At 37.0% G+C, this 19,398-nt stretch overlaps 1 long non-coding RNA gene across 1 annotated transcript in view; it reads left to right on the top strand.

Annotated features, from left to right (window-relative positions):
• The first annotated feature begins 7,573 nt into the window (after nucleotides 1–7,573).
• LOC131420999 (uncharacterized) overlaps nucleotides 7,574–19,398 on the top strand; it is a 51,848-nt gene continuing 40,023 nt past the window's right edge. Inside the window, exon 1 of the long non-coding RNA XR_009223727.1 lies at nucleotides 7,574–7,720. This is a non-coding gene — a long non-coding RNA (uncharacterized LOC131420999). The remainder of the gene's footprint in view (nucleotides 7,721–19,398) is intronic.

Below are 19,398 nucleotides of genomic sequence, written 5' to 3'. Positions count from 1 at the left end.
AACAGCAATTAAGGAGTAAGAAAAATATGTAAATATTTGTTAAATATCATCACATATATATGACAGGAGTGCAGGAAACAAGATGGAGGATGTCGGAAAAAGAGGCTGATTCCTTACTTGTGAAATTAAGGTAAGAATAATACCAACATCCCAGGTTTGTTCAAGAATAATTTAAATAATGAACACTGAAGAAGTTCTTTCTATATCCAGTGTACGCTTCTATATAAAACTTGAGCACCTTTTAGTACTTCATTCCTTTTCATGGCTAAATAATATTCCATTGTATAGATACACCACATTCATTTATCCATTCATTGGTTGGTGGATATTGGGTTGTTTTCACTCTGTGGCTATTATGAGTAATGCTGCTATGAAAATTCCTGCACAAGTTTTTGTATCAATATATGTTTTCAATTATCTTGAGTATATAATCAGGAGTGGAATTTCTGGGTCATATGGTAACTCTATGTTTAACTATGTGAAGAACTACCAAACTGTTTTCAACAGAGGCTGCGCCATTTGACATTCCTACCAGCAACATATAAGGGTTCCAATTTCTCCACATCCTCACCAACACTTCTTTCTTCAGTTTTATTTATTATATTATTTTAGTGGATGTGAAGTGGTATCTTGTGCTTTTGGTCTGCATTTCCCTAATGGTTAATGATTTTAAATATCTTTTCATGTGCTGATTGACCAGCCATATATTTCTTTGGAGAAACATCTATTCAAATACTTTGCCTATTTTTATTATTATTTTTTTAACGTTTAAATATTTGCCTCATTTTCATGAATGAGCATTTTTTTTTTTTGAGGAAAATCAGCCCTGAGCTAACGTACATGCTAATCCTCCTCTTTTTGCTGAGGAAGACCAGCTCTGAGCTAACATCTATTGCCAATCCTCCTCCTTTTTTTTTGTTTGTTTTTGTTTTTGTTTCCCCAAAGCCCCAGCAGATAGTTGTATGTCATAGTTGCACATCCTTCTAGTTGCTGTCTGTGGGACATGGCCAGAGATGTGGTGCGTCGGTGCGTGCCCAGGATCCGAACCCAGGCCACCAGTAGCGGAGTGTGCACACTTAACTGCTAAGCCACAGGCCCGGCCCCACTTTGCCTATTTTTAAATTGGGTTATTGTGTATTTTGATGATAGAATTCTAAGAATTTTTTACATATCCTAAATACTAGTTGCTTCTCAGATGTATGATTTTTAGATTTTTTTCCTATTCTGTAGTTTCCCTTTCACTTTCCTGATAGTCTCCTTTGATACATGAGTTTTGGATTTTGATGTAGTTCCATTTATTTTTTCTATTTTTGCTTTTGGTGTCATATCTAAGAAACCATTGCCTATTTCAAAGTCATGAAAATTTACACATATATTTTCTTCTATGAGTTTTATAGTTTTAACTATTTCATTTACCCTTTATCCATTTTGAGTTAATTAGTACATATTGTGTGAAATAGGGGTCCAAATTCATTTTTTTGCATGTGGATTTCTAGTGATCCCAGTACCATTTGTTGAAGACTATCCTTTTCCCATTGAACGTTCTTGGCACTCTTTTCTAAAATCAAATGTCTGGAGATATATGTGTTTATTTCTCAATGCCCAGTTCAATTTTATTGTTCTCTATATCCATACTTATGCCAATACCATGTCTTAATTACCCTGGCATTGTGGTAAATTTTGAAACAGAATATTTTGTGACCTCTATATTTGCTCTTCTTTTCCAAGATTGTTTTGGATATTCTGGGGAACTTACTAACCTCTGTGATTTTTAGGATCAGCTCGGCTATTTCTTAAAAAAAGTCATTGGACTTATTTCACTTTGCATTATACCCTCAATGTCCATCCATGATGTCACAAATGGCTGGATTTCATCGTTTCTTATGGCTGAGTAGTATTCCATTGTGTATATATACCACATCTTCTTTATCCATTCGTCCCTTGATGGGCACTTAGGTTGCTTCCAAGTCTTGGCTACTGTGAATAACGCTGCCATGAACACAAGGGTGCATGTATCTTTAGGCATTTATATTTTCAAGGTCTTTGGATAAATACCCAACAGTGGAATAGCTGGATCATATGGTAGTTCTATCCTTGATTTTTTGAGGAATCTCCATACTGTTTTCCATAGTGGCTGCACCAGTTTGCACTCCCACCAGCAGTGTATGAGGGTTCCCTTCTCTCCACATCCTCTCCAAGACATGCTGTTTCCTGTCTTGTTAATTATAGCCATTCTGACGGGCATGAGGTGATATCTCATTGTAGTTTTGATTTGCATTTCCCTGATAGTTAATGATTTTGAACATATTTTGATGTGTCTGTTGGCCATCTGTATATCTTTGGAGAAATGTCTGTTCAGGTCGTTTGCCCATTTTTTAATTGGGTTGTTAGTTTTTTTTGTTGTTGAGATGCATGAGTTCTTTATATATTTTGGAGATTAAGCCCTTATCAGATGTATGGTTTGCAAATATCTTCTCCCAATTGTTAGGTTGTCTTTTCGTTTTGTTGATGGTTTCCTTTGCTGTGCAGAAGATTTTTAGTTTGATGTAGTCTCATTTGTTTATTTTTTCTGTTGTTTCTCTTGCCCGGTCAAACATGGTGCTTGAAAATATGTTGCTAAGACCGATATCGAAGAGCGTACTGCCTATCTTTTCTTCTAGAAGTTTCATGTCTTAGATTCAAGTCTTTAATCCATTTGGAGTTAATTTTTGTGTATGGTGTAAGGGAAGGGTCTACTTTCATTTTTTTGCATGTGGCTGTCCAGTTTTCCCAACACCATTTGTTGAAGAGACTTTCTATTCCCCATTGTATGTTCTTGGCTCCTTTGTCAAAAATTAGCTGTCCATAGATGTGTGGGTTTATTTCTGGGCTTTCGATTCTATTCCATTGATCTGTGTGTCTGTTTTTGTGCCAGTACCATGCTGTTTTGGTTACTATAGCTTTGTAGTATATTTTGAAATCAGGGAGTGTGATACCTCCAGCTTTGTTCTTTTTTCTCAGGATTCCTTTAGCTATTCGGGGTCTTTTGTTGTTCCATATAAATTTTAGGATTCTTTGCTCTATTTCTGTGAAAAATGTTGTTGGAACTTTGATAGGGATTGCATTGAATCTATAGATTGCTTTAGGAAGTATGGACATCTTAACTATGTTAATTCTTCCAATCCAAGAACACGGAATATCTTTCCATTTCTTTGTGTCTTCTTCAATTTCTTTCAGCAATGTTTTATAGTTTTTGGTGTACAGATCTTTCACCTCTTTGGTTAAGTTTATTCCTAGGTATTTTATTCTTTTTGTTGCAATTGTAAATGAGATTGTATTCTTAATTTCTCTTTCTGCTACTTCGTTGTTAGTGTATAGAAATGCAACTGATTTTTTATGTTGATTTTGTATCCTGAAACTTTACCATATTCGTTTATGACTTCTAAAAGTTTTTTGGTGGATTCTTTAGGGTTTTCTATATATAATATCATGTCATCTGCAAATAGTGACAGTTTCACTTCTTCCTTTCCAATTTGGATCCCTTTTATTTCTTTCTCTTGCCTGATTGCTCTGGCTAGGACTTCCAGTACTATGTTAAATAGGAGTGGTGACAGTGGGCATCCTTGTCTGGTTCCTGTTCTTAGAGGGATAGCTTTCAGTTTTTCACCATTGAGGATGATATTAGCTGTGGGTTTCTCATATATGGTCTTTATTATGTTGAGGTACTTTCCTTCTATACCCATTTTATTCAGAGTTTTTATCATAAATCGATGCTGTAACTTGTCAAATGCTTTCTCTGCATCTATTGAGATGATCATGTGATTTTTATTCTCCATTTTATTAATGTGGTGTATCACGTTGATTGATTTGCGAATGTTAAACCATCTCTGCATACCTGGAATAAATCCCACTTGATCATGGTGTATAATCTTTTTAACGTATTGTTGTATGCAATTTGCTAGTATTTTGTTGAGGATTTTTGCATCGATGTTCATCAGTGATATTGGCCTGTAATTTTCTTTTTTTTTGTGTTGTCCTTGTCTGCTTTTGGTATCAGTGTAATGTTGGCTTCGTAGAATGAGTTAGGAAGCTTCCCCTCCTCCTCAATTTTTTGGAAGAGTTTGAGAAGGATAGATATTAAGTCTTGTTTGAATGATTGGTAGAATTTACCAGGGAAGCCGTCTGGTCCTGGACTTTTATTTTTGGGGAAGTTTGTTTCGATCTCCTTACTGGTGATTGGTCTATTCAAATTCTCTACTTCTTCTTGATGCAGTTTTGGAAGGTTGTATGATTCTAAGAATTTATCCACTTCTTCCAGATTGTCGAAGTGGTTGGCATATAGCTTTTCATAGTATTTTCTTACAATCTTTTGTATTTCTGAGGGGTCTGTTGTAATTTCTCCTCTTTCATTTCTGATTTTACTTATTTGTGCCTTCTCTCTTTTTTTCTTGGTGAGTCTAGCTAAAGGTTTGTCAATTTTGTTGATCTTTTCAAACAACCAGCTCTTGGTTTTATTAATTTTTTCTATTTTTTTTTGGCCTCTATTTCATTTATTTCTGCTCTGATTTTTATGATTTCCCTTCTTCTACTGATTTTGGGCTTTGTTTGTTCTTCTTTTTCCAGTTCCTTTAGGTGCATTGTTAGATTGTTTATTTGAGATTTTTCTTGTTTGTTGAGATAGGCCTGTATTGCTATAAACTTCCCTCTTAGAACCGCTTTTGCTGTATCCCATAAACTCTGGCATGTTGTATTTTCATTTTCATTTGTCTCCAGGTATTTTTTGATTTCTTTGTTGACCCAGTCATTGCTCAGTAGCATTTTTTTTAATCTCCACCTATTTGTGGCTTTTCTGATTTTCTTCCTATAGTTGATTTCTAGTTTCATAGCGTTGTGGTCAGAAAAGATGCCTGGTATTATTTCAATCTTCTTAAATTTATGGAGACTTGTTTTGTGGCCTAATATGTGATCAATCCTGGAGAATGTTCCATGTCCATTTGAAAAGAACGTGTATTCTTCAGTTTTTGGATGGAATGCTCTGTATACATCTACTAGGTCCATCTGTTCTAATGTGTCGTTTAAGGCCAATGTTCCCTTATTGATCTTCTGTTTGGATGATCTATCCATTGGTGTAAGTGGAGTGCTAAAGTCCCCTACTATTATTGTGTTACTGTCTATTTCTCTTCTAACGTCTGTTAATAATTGCTTTATATATTTAAGTGCCCCTACATTACGTGTGTAAATATTTACAAGTGTTATATCCTCTTGTTGGATTGTTCCCTTGATCATTATGTAATGCCCTTCTCTGTCTCTTTTTACAGTTTTTGTTTTAAAGTCTATTTTGTCTGATATGAGTACTGCTACCCCAGCTTTCTTTTCATTGCCATTTGCGTGGAGTATCTTTTTCCATCCCTTCACTTTCAGTTTGTGAGTGTCTTTAGGTCTGAAGTGTGTCTCTTGTATGCAGCATATATATGGGTCTCGTTTTTTTATCCAATCAGCCACCCTATGCCTTTTAATTGGAGTATTTAGTCCATTGACAGTTTTAAAGTAGCTATTGATAAGTGTGTACTTATTGCCATTTTTTAACTTTTTTTTTTCTCTCAGTGTTTTAGTAGTCCTTCTCTGTTCCTTTCTCCTTCTATACAGAATTGATGGTCTCTTTAGTTTGACCTCTGTCTGAAAGCTCTACTCTTTAACTCCCCTCCTCCCTCCTTTTATGTTTTTGATATCATATCTAACCTCTTTTTTGTGCATTTGTATCCATTACGTACTTATCATGGAAATAGATAATTTTTCCTATTTGTGGTCTTCTCTTTTCCCCTTAAATCAGTCCCTTTAACATTTCTTGTAGCACTGGTTTCTTGGTGACAAACTCCTTTAATTTTTGCTTGTCTGGGAAATTTTTGACCTCTCCTTCCATTTTGAGTGATAACCTTGCTGGTTAGAGTATTCTTGTCTGTAAGTTTTTTCCTTTTAGCACTTTAAATATATCATGCCACTCTCTTCTAGCCTGTAAGGTTTCTGCTGAGAAGTCAGCTGATAGCCTTATGGGGTTTCCTTTCTATGTAACTTGACTTTCTCTTGTGGCTTTTAGGATTCTCTCTTTATCTTTAATTCTGGACATTTTGATTATGATGTGTCTTGTTTTCGGCCTCTTTGGGTTTACCTTGTTTGGGGCTCTCTGTGCTTCCTGTACCTGGATGTCTGTTTCCTTCCTTAGGTTAGGGAAGTTTTCATCTATTATTTCTTGAAATAGATTCTCTGCCCCCTTGTCTCGCTCTTCTCCTTCCGGGACACCTATAACACGGATATTAGTGCTCTTGATGTTGTCCCAGAGGTCCCTTAGACTGTCCTCACTCTTTTAAATTCTTTTTTCTTTTACCTGTTCAGCTTGGGTAATTTCTTCTAGCCTTCGTCCAGCTCACAGATCCGTTCTTCTGTATCCTCTACTCTGCTTTTGAGTCCCTCTAGTGAATTTTTCATTTCCAGTATTGTATTCTTCATTTCTGATTGGTTCTTTTTTATATCTTCCATTTCTTTGTTGACATTCTCACTGAGTTCATCTATTCTTCTCCCCAGATCAGTGAGCATCCTTAACACTCTTAGTTTGAACTCTCTGTCAGGTAGGTTGCTCATTTCTGTTTCACTTAGTTCCTTTTCTGGGGCTTTGTCCTGTTCCCTTACTTGGAATGTATTCTTTTGCCTCCTCATTTTGCCTCTTTCCCTGTGCTTGTGTCTACGTATTAGGTAGGTCAGCTACGTCTCCTGCTCTTGGATAGGTGACCTCATGTAAGTGATGGCTTAGGAGGCCTGCAGTGTGCTTCCTTCAGTTGTCAATGTTCCAGGGGTGACCCCTATGTGGGCTACATGTGTCCTTCTGTTGTGGCCTGTTTGCTCTCCCTGTAGGCACCCAGGGAGGCCGAGTTATGCTCCTGGCCAGCTCTTGTAATGCTCAGCTGCTTGTAGTTGTTGTGGGCCCTTCAGTCTCTTTATCAGGTGTGGGGACCCCAGCACAGTTGGCTGCAAGTTCTAATACCACATTTGTGTTGCAGTATTTCTTTTAAGTGAGTAGGCCCCCAGCGTGGCAGGTTGTGAGGCTCAGGGCCTTACAATTTCTGTAAGCCTCTAGCCTATTAGGTCTCTTGTCAGCTCTCTGAGGATTGCAGCTGGGTGGGGCTGGCCTCAGGCACAGGAGCAGCCAATTGTTTCAGGCTTTGGAAGGTGGGGCAAACCTCCTATGTGGGTCTTTGAGAAGCACAAGTCTTCTGCAGCTGACAAGCCCTGCCACCCACAGGTCCACACACACAGTCAACATAGTCCTGCCCCATGTGCACGCCCCGACCTCCAGATGGGGACTCAGTCTCTCCAAGGTGGGAGCCCGGCACACTCCACCACCGCCCCACACTCTCCACCCACTCCTTGTGCATGCCCTGGCCCGCTAAAGTCGGCTCAGTTGCCAGGCTGCAGAGAATCCAGTCACCAATCTATGCAGGCCCACAAGTTGCCTGAGGGCTTGTTGTTGGGTGGGGCCAGTCTCTAGGGTGGGCTGCCTGCCCTGGCTGAGCTGGATTAAATCAGTGCTCTAGCAGGTGGGGCAGACCCTGGGCTAGCGGGCCTCAGTGAGAACTCCAATGGCGTCTGTGTCAGCACGCTCACACCAGGCCACAACAATGGCCCCCGCCAATGTCCCAGTCCCTGGAGAGGTCTCACCCCTCACCGAGATGCACTCAGGGCCTATTAGGTGAGTCTCTTGTCACCAAAGCACTGTGCACCTTTCTTTCTGGTGATTTTAGGATGCTTTCTGAAACGGGTGAGTTTGCGTGTGTGCCCTTTAAGAGCCAGTTTTAGTTTCTTTGTGAACCGGGTTTTCTGGGGGTGCTCCCCAATGCTTTAGTAGCAGCAAAGTCAGATATGATGCCACTGGTCTCGATTGTGCTGGGTCCACAAAACGCCCACAGCGGGGGCGCTCCCCGGCTCAGGGCCCCGCGTCTCCAGGGAGGCTGCGGACCTGTGAGCTGCTCCCGGCGGCCGTGAAGCTGGCGGCTTGTGAAGGCGGCGTTTTTCTCTCCAGAAGGGAGTTTCTGCCTCTTCCACCTCAGGTAGGATTGTCCTTTGTTGCAGGAGTTTCTCTTATCCAGTTTTCAGTTCTGTCTCAGTGGTAATTTTTCCACGAGTAGTTGTAAATTGGCTGTGTCCACGGGAGGAGGTGAGTTCAGAGTCTGCTTCCGCTGCCATCTTGACTCCCTCCCCAATGCCAATCCTTCTTTCATAATATTTTAAATGAAGTTGTTTTCTTAATTCCATTCCCATTTGTTCATTATGAGTGTATAAAAATACCATAGATTTTTCAATACTGATCTTGTAGCCTGGAATCTAGCCGAACTCATTTATCAGCTTTAATTGTATGTGCGTATATGTGTATGTCTTTCTTAAGACTTTCTCTGTAGGTTATGTCACCTGTGAATAGAGATAACTTACTTCTTCCTTTCCCATCTGGATGCCTTTTATTTCATTTTCTTCCCTACTCGCCTTGGCTAGAACCGCAGTATAATGCTGAATGGAAATGACAAGAGTAGGCAACCTTACGTTGTTCCTGATCTTAGGAAGAAAGTTTTCAGTATTTCATCATTAAGTATGCTGTTAGCTATGGGTTTATCATTTGTGCCCTTTATCATGGAGCAGAATTTAACCTCTATTCCTAGTTTTCTGAGTGTTTTTATTATGAAAGGATGTCGGTTCTGCCAAATGAATTTTGTGCATCTACTATGATCGTCAAGTGTCTTTAGTTGTTGTTTTTGTTTTTTATTTTATTAATACAGTTTATTACATTGATTAATTTTTGTACATTGTACCAACCTTATATTCAGGAATAAATCCCATTTGGGCATGTTAAATAATCCTTTTAATATGTAGCTGGATTCAATTTATTAGTATTTTGTCAAAAGTTCTGCATCTATAGTCATAAATGATATCGTTCTGTAGCTTCTTTTCTTGTAATGTCTTTGTTGGGTTTTGGTATCATGGTAATATTGGCCTCATAGGGTAAGTTAGGAATTGTTTTCTTTTTTTCTATTTTTTTGAAAGAGTTTGTGAACAACTGGTGCAAATTATTCTTTAAATGTTTAATAGAATTTTTTAATAGAGCTTTTTTTATGGGAAATAGACCTTTTTTATGAGAAATTAAATAGATTTTATTAGAGCTTTTTTATGGGAAATTTTTTGCTTTTTGTAAATCACTAATTCAATCTCTTTACTGGTTATGAACCAACCCACATTTTCTATTTCTTCTTGAATCAGTTTTGGTAGTTTTTGTCTCTTTAGAAATTTGTCCATTTTCATGAGATTATCCAATTTTTTGACATATAATTGTTGCTGGTACTCCCTAAGTTCTTTTTTTTTTTTAATTTTTGTATGATTATTAGTGATGCCCCCTCTTGCATTTCCAATTTTAGTAATTTGAATCTTCTATATTTTTTCTTGGTCAGTGTAGATAAAGTTGATCAATTTTATTGATCTTTACAAAGAACCAACTTTTGACTTTATTGATATTCTCTACTGTCTATTGACCTTTTTTCTAGTTTACCATTTCTTTCTTCTGCCCACTCAAATCTACTGTTGATCACTGTAGTGAATTTTTCATTTTGGTTGTATTTTTTATACTTTCCTTTAGTTCTTCAAACATAATTCTCTTTAGCTCTTTGAACATACTTTAAATAGCTGATTAAAGTCTTTGTCTAACAATTTCAACATGGCTTTCTCAGGGAGAGTTTCCATTAATTTTTCCCTATCCCCAGGATTTGTTTTTATCACTGCTTATTGTAGTTGTTATTTTTTAGTAACTTTTCAAGACTAATTCTGTAAAGTATGAATTCCTTGTCATGTGTGGCTACTGAAGTTTCTGCTTGGTTAGTGATCAGCTAATGATTAAAGAGAGATTTCCTTAAATTCCTGAAATCAATAAATCTCTCCATCTTGCTTGAGATGTCTGTGTGACTACCATGACATGCTTTCAACACTGTCATGCTAATTACCAGTCTGCTGTAGCCTTTAATTCCTGATTGTGCAGAGTTTCAAGATCAGCTGGAAGTAAGAGATGAGAGCCTCGCTCCCAAAATTTCAAAATCTAGAATTCTAGCTTCTCCACAAAATTTGGAAACCTAACAATAATGTGCCTATAATGTCAAAAAGTCAAGGAAAACATGGCAATAACTGAGTTGTGCCTTCCTCTATTTTATCACATCTATTCTTGGTTGACCATATCTCTCCAGCCCCCTTTTGTTATTCAGGTGGCCCCTGTAGAATTTGAACAACCACCTATGGTAAATTGTTAGTGGGATACATTATGTATCCCACTAGTATCCCATTATACTATAATGAACTCACTCTTCTAGAAAAAAATCAAATTTCTCAATATACGGCATTCTCCCTCTCAAATATTTTTAGGGAATGTGAAAACGTATATATTTAACAGTGTATGTGAATTTGCCTAAGGGTAAAGTATAGTCTTTTAAAGTCCCTTTTCCCTTTTTTAACAATCTGGCTCTGATGTAGGTTTGTAACCTAAATTAGAACAACTTGTATCATTTGAAAAATCTTAACCAAATAATTTAACTTAAAATGATCCCAGATATATAGTGCCTCCAGACGGTCAATTGATAGCCACAAACCCTGTCCAGAATAACTCAACTTTGACATATGCTCACCATATTTCCAAAGCTTCTCTAAAAAATATGACTGGATAGTCAAAAATCACAAATCAGTTAAGGAAATAAGGCACCATGATTTACAATTAATAAAATGAAGTTGATAGAATTTGATTTTAAAATACTTATATTTTAATTATCAGAAGCAGATATAAAGTAATAGGATGAATATGTTCACAGAAATAAGATGTGAATATATAAATAAGAAATAAAAGTATGTAGATTTTAAAATAGAAAATAAGTTTGATTATAAAAATAGCATAGAAATATAAATATATGCACACACGTGCACACACGTATACATGTATATATAATCATTGAAATTATCAAAAGATAAATAAACAGCAGATTAGAAACAGAAAAAGCATTAATTACCTTAAAAGGATTATGAAATGGGGTTTAGATTTTAAAAACGTAACAGATTTCAGGAGAGAAAATAAATAACATGGAAAATATGATAGAAGCTGGAAAGTCACAGAAGTTCAAGAGAGTAGGATAAGTGTACATTAAATCAGAGTTCCAAAAAATAATAACAACGAAGAAACAATATTTAAAAAACTATTAGCCAAGAAATTTCCAGAATTGTTGAGAAACACTAATTCTCAGACCTAACCAACTAAACAAATCAATAAAAATTATATTCCTTATTATAATCTCAGGAAGGATAAATAAAATAAACCCACACCTAGGCACATCATAATTAAACCACAGAATACTAATGGCAAAGAAATTATCTGTGAAGCATCTGGAAAACACACACACACACACGCACACACACAGAGGTATACAAATTTGACCTACAGTTGACTTCTTAATAGCAACAATCCTGTTAAAAGTCAGTAGAGAGGAATGAATTGTCTAGTTACTCCAATGAATTTGTTTATGTAAAGAACAAAAACAGAGACAAAAGGTGATGATATAAAATTCTGCAAGATTATGACATAATGTTTTTACATTCATATACAGTTGATGCCAGTGTTTATCACTACAAACTTTGGGAACACCATTGTAAAAATAAATACAATCAGATTAATTATTTTGGACAAAAGACTACAATTCATGGGAATTAATTCTAAGGGAAGAAAGGATATTTATTATTTTCTAAAAAATTAAGATAGTGTAAACCCTAACAAAACATAAATTGTAGGATAGCTTAATGGGACAGTACTGCCACTAAAATAAAAGCAATGAAGATAATATGCTCACATACAAAATGCTTAAGTAAAAGATAAAAATAAAAATTGTGTAACTGCTACATTAGAATTAATTAATAGTTGGCACACATCTAAACAAAGCCTCAGAGGAAACTGAAATGCTTTGCAACTAATTTTACATTATTCCATTTTTATTTCTAATAAAATATCCATAGTATATATTCCTCTGTGAATTACATTTTTTATAATTTTTTTCAATGAATCCGGTTAATCATAATCAGCATAACAAAGAATTTTGTTATTAGATAACAAAGGATTCATAAGATTGTTTTAGATTCCATTTAAATATGGAATAAATCAAGATGTCTTCTATGAGGTATCTATAATCTAATAAGGGCAGAAGATGACCAAAATACATGGATAAACATCTTAAAGTGTATGTTTTGTTTACAAAGCCTCAGAAATGGACTCTGCACAAATTTAGCAAATATAGAATTTATTAAAATGTGTTAGGAGGAATTATGCAATGTAAGAGAAAGTTGAAGAACCCTTTAGGAATGGATAAGACCCATGTTGATTTCAGAGATCAAGACATAGGCTTGATGTATTGGTTTTCTCTGACTGACTGCTGTAACAAATTACTCAGACACAGTAGCTTAAAACAACACAATGTATTGTCTTCCAGTTCTGTAGTTTTAGAGGTCTGAAATGGGTCCTACTGAGCTAAAATCAAGGTGTCAGCAGGACTATGTTCCTTTCGGGAGGCTCTGAGGGAAAATTCATTCCCTTACCTCTTCCATATTCAAGAGGATGCACAGGTTCCTTAGCTTGGGCACCTTCTTCCATCTTCAAAGCCAGCAACATCAAAGTCCTTACACTCTCACTCCTCTGGTTTTCCCTCTTCACCCTCCCTCTTCCACTTTTAAAGACCCTTGATTACATTGGGCCCACCTGGATAACCTATTCACGGATTCTGGGGATTAGCACGTGGACATCTTTTGTTTTGTTGGAGAGGAGGCGTGTTTATTTTACCTGCCACGCTTGTCAACAGTCTTGTCAAGGTACTGCCACTGGCATGAAGTAGCTCTTCATTTTTCTGTCTTTCCACCCAAGATTCAAAATTCCAGAAGAGAAAGTACAAATAGCTCAGGTTGTGTCATTATATCCACTATTTGAATAGGGGATGGAATTATCATTCCCATTAATTCTGTGCTAAATGAGAGAATTCCTTGAAAGTAAATTGAAGTTCTGATGTCACAGGAGCAAGAGGAATGACTGCAAGAAGCCATGAATAACAAAGGCCCAACATAATTGGTAAAAGTAAACAATGGGGCCAACCAGGTAGCACAGTGGTTAAGTTCACACGCTCGGCTTCAGCGGCTCAGAGTTCGCAGGTTCGGATCCCAGGTGCGCACCGATGCACCGCTTGTCAAGCCATGCTGTGGCAGCGTCCCATATAAAGTAGAAGAAGATGGGCACGGATGTTAGGCCAGGGCCAATCTTCCTCAGCAAAAAAAAAGAAGAGGATTAACATCAGATGTTAGCTTAGGGCTAATCTTCCTCTCACACACACACAAAAAAGTAAACAAATTGGCAAACACAGCATGTGGAAACATATAATGTAGTCAATAATATCGATATTTATTTTCCAAGGTGTGTTCCTCAGTATGTTAGTAGATTGATACGACTGCATATAAAGAAGAAAAATGTAACTGTTTCATTGTCATATAATTTTGAAAATTATTATAAGTATATCCTATTCTTTGAGATTTATCAAATAAATCAGCAGACTAAAGCATTGTGAAATTTTGCATTAAAGTAACCAGAATGCAGTTTTTTCTAACCTATTTGAGTAAGGAAACTTTTGTTTCTAGATTTCATTCTTAATTCCAATGAAACACCCAAGGCAGTACGTGCTTCGGGAAAGAATTCTTCTGAGTGACTTTCCTGAGTGACACTGGATGATAAAACATCAGCCTACTCATAGTACAAGAAAACTCTGAAAGTTTATATTGTGTGTTTAAAGTAAAATATTCACTTCAAGATATTTTAGTTGATGTGAGCAAATGCTGTGTCATGGAGGGATGGAATAGTTTCACTGAAAATATGGCTTATAAACAAAAATAATTATGTTATTTAATTTAGTATTGTTTTGAAAGTTTTTTTTTTTTTTACATAACTATGCAAGAGCAACTGTTATGCTATTTAATTGATGCTAAACATATCTTTTACCAGCACTTCCATAGTTCTGAGTCCTCAGTGATATATGAATAAGGGTCATTAATAGTCCCTTATCGTCATCCTGGCCATAAAATGTATAAATTCTAACAGTGAAATGTAGTTATACTGTATTCCTTTGAATTAACAACATTTTCCTTAAGACTGATTTAATTTGCATTTGTTGGATGTGTGATTTATTACTTAGCCTCTGGAAATACATGCACAATGGGAGGAAGTCAGAAAGCAAATCCAAGTGTTATGAGATGGTAATTTCAGTTCATTTCATTAATTTGCATTGCCTCCTAATGCTTTGTAAAGTGAAGACAATATGAAATTTTTAGTTCTTTTGACATTAGTTTATCAAGTATTTATGGTGTATAGGTTATGCATAAGACATTATGTTTTGTGTGTTGTGGATATAGTAACTAATAAGATATAGTTTCAACAATGAAATAGGTTAGACCCTCCAGGGACAGACGGAAGAGTGAACAGGCAATTTTAAAACAAGATATAAAAGAGATTAAAAGTGTTATGAAATTTCAATAGCAAAAGGAGAATTTTCTTTCTTGTGGGTTGGGGCATTTTAGAAAACAGTTTTTTGAAGGAAATGTCATTGAATAGAGCAGCGTTCGGTGAGTTGGATTTTGACCAGTAAAGAAGCTGAGGGCGTGGGAAAATTTTGTTAAAAGTTTTAATTGCTGGTGGATAAAAAGCAAAAGCAAAGTAAAAAAAATATGACTGTTCTTAAGGGAAAGGTATGTGGTCCAGGTAGTAGGAATATGAGATGTATGAAAAGAAAGTTTGAGAGAAAAGGCTATAAGAGCTGGTTGAGTCCATGGAATCTTGGCTTTTAAATGCTCAGCTGACAAGCTGCTAAAAAATAGGAAAGTATTGAAAATCCTTGAGCAGAGAAGTGGCATAATCAGCAGTATACTTTTGGAAGATTACTCTAGGACTTTGGTGAGAGGACAGTTGAACAATGAAGTGAGATCTACCAGAAAGTCAAGCTAGAGCTTATCTAGTCAAGAGATCAGGCTACCTTGAATGTTATGATGATGAGGAAATAAAAAGTAATGGAAGGTGAGAGAGCTACAGTTGAGAGTAATTGAATAAACAAATGAATAAGGAACTGAATCTGACAAGGCAAGAGAAGAGAGATAGTAGGGACGCCTAGCAGTGACGTCACAGTTTTGAGCTAAAGAACTGTGAAATTGACATTTATTTCACTACAAGTAGGGAAGTTTGGAAATTTTGACAGTTTATTGGGAAAGCAGTTGTCTTTGTTTTGGATATGTTGATGTATTAATAGATAGGCATTTATTAAGAGAATATTATCAATGCCCACTGTGTTTAAAATCCTGTAAAGATTTAGTAAATAGAGGTTTAGTAAATGAACATATTAGACTCAGTTTGTGCCCTCATGGAAGTGGAATCTAGTGGATAAGACATAAAATAAATATATGTGGTTGATTTAAAAAATGGTCACAAGTTTGTCCCTTCTCATCTAAAGGTAGAGTCTAGTTTAACATCCTTTGAATATGGGTTGACTGTGTGACTTGTTTTGGTCAATGGATCATTAGCAAACATAACACAAGTAGAGACTTGTAAAATATTTGTGCATTGTGCACTCTTGTTTTTGAAACCCTAACATTGACTTATGAAAAAGTCTAAGTTAGTCAGCTAAAGGATGAGAGACATGTGGCTGAGTCACTCCTAATGCACTGGCTGACAGCCTGCTAATTCCCAGAACTGTTAAGTGAGGCCATTCTAGATCATCCATTTACCAACTGATCCTTCAGCTGACCACAGACACATGAGAAAGCCCAGCAGTGTTCAACCAAGTAAAGCCTACACCAGAAGAATCTTCTAGCTGACCCACAGAATCATAGGCTAAGCAAATTTTTGTTTTTTTAATCTACTAAGTTTTGAGGTACTTAGTTACGCAATAAAAGTTAACTGATACCATACATGCATATATACACACATACATACACATGTACGTTATACAAATATTGTTGATGTTGTCCAACAGTCCCGTTTTATACTCGTTAAGCTACCTACCCCCTTGATGCTGTAATCTCAGTTTCCTGCAAACCACTCTCTAACAAACCACTTCTTATTTTTCCATTTCAAGCCCTCTGATGTCCTGTCTCCAAAAGCCCTATAACTCACCGTGATCTATAATCCATTGATCTAATCTTCTCTTCACTGTACCCTACCTTCTTAAGGTCTTCTTTTGCACTCCTACCTAACTAAATGTCATGGCCAGTCATTAAAATCTCTTCCTTGCTCAGTATCTTGTCTCCTTTCTTCCCTTCTGTTTTGTCCTTTTTCATTTTCCATTCCATTTCTGTTTCCATTTTGTCATGTTTTCCATTTTCCAGTTTTCATAGTTAGTTAAATCTAACTCTTCACACAATCCTTGTATCCATCCATGTAACTGCTTTGAGAAAAACACACAAGCACAATTACTGGTCTCTATATTCATGACCACAGACTTCAACCTCCAGTGTTTACTTAGCGCTACCAGTCTCTCATGATATATTCCCATAGGCATTTTGCTCTCCTAACTTTTGTAGAAAAGTCTTATCTCAAACTTTAACATACATACAAATCACCTGGGGATCTTAGTAAAGTCCAGATTTTGATTCATCAAGCTTGAGGAGGGACCTAAAATTCTGCATTTCTAACAAACCCTCTATTTCCTATGTTCTTCTCTCTCCTAAATCCCATATTTACGCCCCATTCTTGTTTTCAGTTAATGATCCTGCTTCTGACTTCACCAAAGCAGTCAAAAGAGAAAGCAGATAGTCTCAACATGTTACCAAGCAATGGGCTTGCTCTGCTTGCCATGATCTGAGCCAATCAATCACAACAAGTTAGGGAGGGAGAAAGGAATTTTTAATTCGATTAGCTAGCATAATCAGGAAGATGGCAGACTAATGTCTTAAAAAAAATCTTCAAAAATTACAGAATCTTGAGGTAGTTATATAGGGAAAATAAGTGGTAAGGAAGGGGTTTCCTTCAGGCATGATGGACTCCTAGAGCTTTCATTGTTCCATTCTTCTGTCAGCTGTGATGGATACCATGTAGGTGTACTTCCCGCCTGTGGTCAGCCTATTCCTGGAGAGAAACTCATGGAAAAAAGTTTTAATTTATCAAACTATTGGGAAGTACATACGTAAGCGAAGACCATAAATCAGGAGAGCACGTGAATTTTCTTAGAGTACGTGCAGAGCAGCAGTAGTCACACAGAGGTGGGGCTGGGGCCATTTAGCGTAACAAGATTGCCTCACTTATGCTCACTTACAAACATCATACTTTCCTACATAACAGCCTCTCTACCTTTACAATATGACTTGTGGCCATCAATCGACTATGTGTGATTCTAATGAAAGCCAATACCTTTGTCTGTAGAGTAGAGATCCCATCTCCTCTTATCTACTCAAGGACATTTTTCCTAACACTTTCTTCCTCTTTCTCCTATATTGTGGAGTTTTCACATTCTTCTGCTTTGCTAAGTGTGGGTACAGATAAGAAGCATCTAGCAACTCCTACTTACACCCACCCCAAACTTTTGCCACTATCACACCACTGCAACTGCTCCTGTCAAATCACCAATAAACTCCATGTAACCAAATCCAATTATCAATTATTAGTCAATACCTTGTTTGAACTGTCTTTGCATTTGACAATTTTTTATCAGTCTCTTCACTCAGTTCCCAGGATATCTTGGGTTTTTTTCTTGTCACCTTGGACAATCTTAATCTCTTTTGCAAGTTTCTAATCTTCTCCTTGACCACTTAATATTGACCGCATGAGGACTCAATTCTTAATTCTCTCCTTCCTCCTCTCCCTTCCTTTACGTCCCCCTCCCCTCCTCTAACTTCCTCTCCCTTCCTCTCTCTCTCTCTCCTCTCCCCTCACCTTCCTTTGCATGCTATTCCTTTCCCTATTTTATCTATATTCATATCCAAATAATCTCATCTAGTATCATGACTTTAAATTCCATCAAAATTTCTAATCCTATATCTCCAGCCCACAGCTTGCTCCTGAACCGCAGACCTTTTTAGCTGCTACTGGTTACCTCCAAACAAAGGTCTAATAAATATCACAACACAACATTTACAAAAGAAAGCTCCTGAACACCCCACCCTAACAAACATGCTTGATCCCCTGTCTTATACATCATAGTCAATGGCAATTCCATCTTTGCAGATACCTATTGGTCACTCTTAATTGCTCTCTTTCTCTGACACCCCAATCCAATTTGTCAGATATTCTGTTCAATTGCCCTCCAAGATTTATCCAGAAGCTGACCTCTTATTGCTACTGTGGGAGATCAAGATTTGGCCACCCTGAAATATATCTCTTTACCTTGATTGTTTTCTCTGAAGGACATTTGACCTCCCCCACTAACTGCCTAAAGAATTTGACATGGTGGCTCCTTCCTGGAACAGATCTTCTATCATGATGGCTGTAAAGATAATGTAGGATAGAAATTACAATAGCAAAGGCACCAAGCCTCTTTTATCAAAAACTCTGTCTCTCCCTGACCACATTATCTATAGATGACCCCGAAAAGAATTGTCCTCCTGCCCTCTGAAGTCCCAGGCCACTACCCACCCCCAACACGCTCCTCGCCTTTAGCTACAATACTTAAGCAAGCAGCTTAGACAGAGGGACGAGTTGCTCATTTCTGAGTTTCTCCCATGTATACATGTTATTAAACTTGGTATTATTTTCTCCTGCTAACCTGTCTTGTTGATTATTTGGCCAGCCAGAAGAACCTTAAGGGAAAGAGCAGAGGGATATTCTCCCTCTTCCTCCGACACCACCTCTATTGCTTCCCTTTGGTCTAAGTCACTATCATTTTTTGTGTGAACTATTGAAATAGCCTCCTAATTCATCTCTGCCTTCCTCCATCAGCAGCCAGAATTATCTTTTAAATAAGCAAGTCAGATTCTCTGCTCAAAACCTTGTAATAGCTCTCAATTTCATTCAGAGGGAAAGCCAGAAATTTTACAATAAACTACAAGGTTCTACATGATCTCTTTACCCTACCCTATTATTACCTCTTCTATCTGATTTTCTACAATCCACTTGGCTACTCATACTCCCCACCCCAGCCCACTATTCAACAGTACCTCATTGCTATTGTTGCAACACATTAGGCATGTTCCTAGGAGCCTTAGGATGTTTGTGTTTATTTTCCTTTACTGGGGAAGCTTTTCCCCAGATTAAAACATTGTTCCATCCCATTGCCTTCTTTAAGTCTTTTCAAAGAAACCTGATCTCTTTATTTAATAATGAAAAAGTTTTCTCCCATCCCTCTACCCACT

Source organism: Diceros bicornis, chromosome 24 (assembly GCF_020826845.1).
Source record: "Diceros bicornis minor isolate mBicDic1 chromosome 24, mDicBic1.mat.cur, whole genome shotgun sequence".
NCBI lineage: Eukaryota > Metazoa > Chordata > Mammalia > Perissodactyla > Rhinocerotidae > Diceros > Diceros bicornis.
The sequence above is the reverse complement of the archived record's forward strand: the minus strand, read 5'-3'. Positions and strand labels throughout refer to the sequence as shown.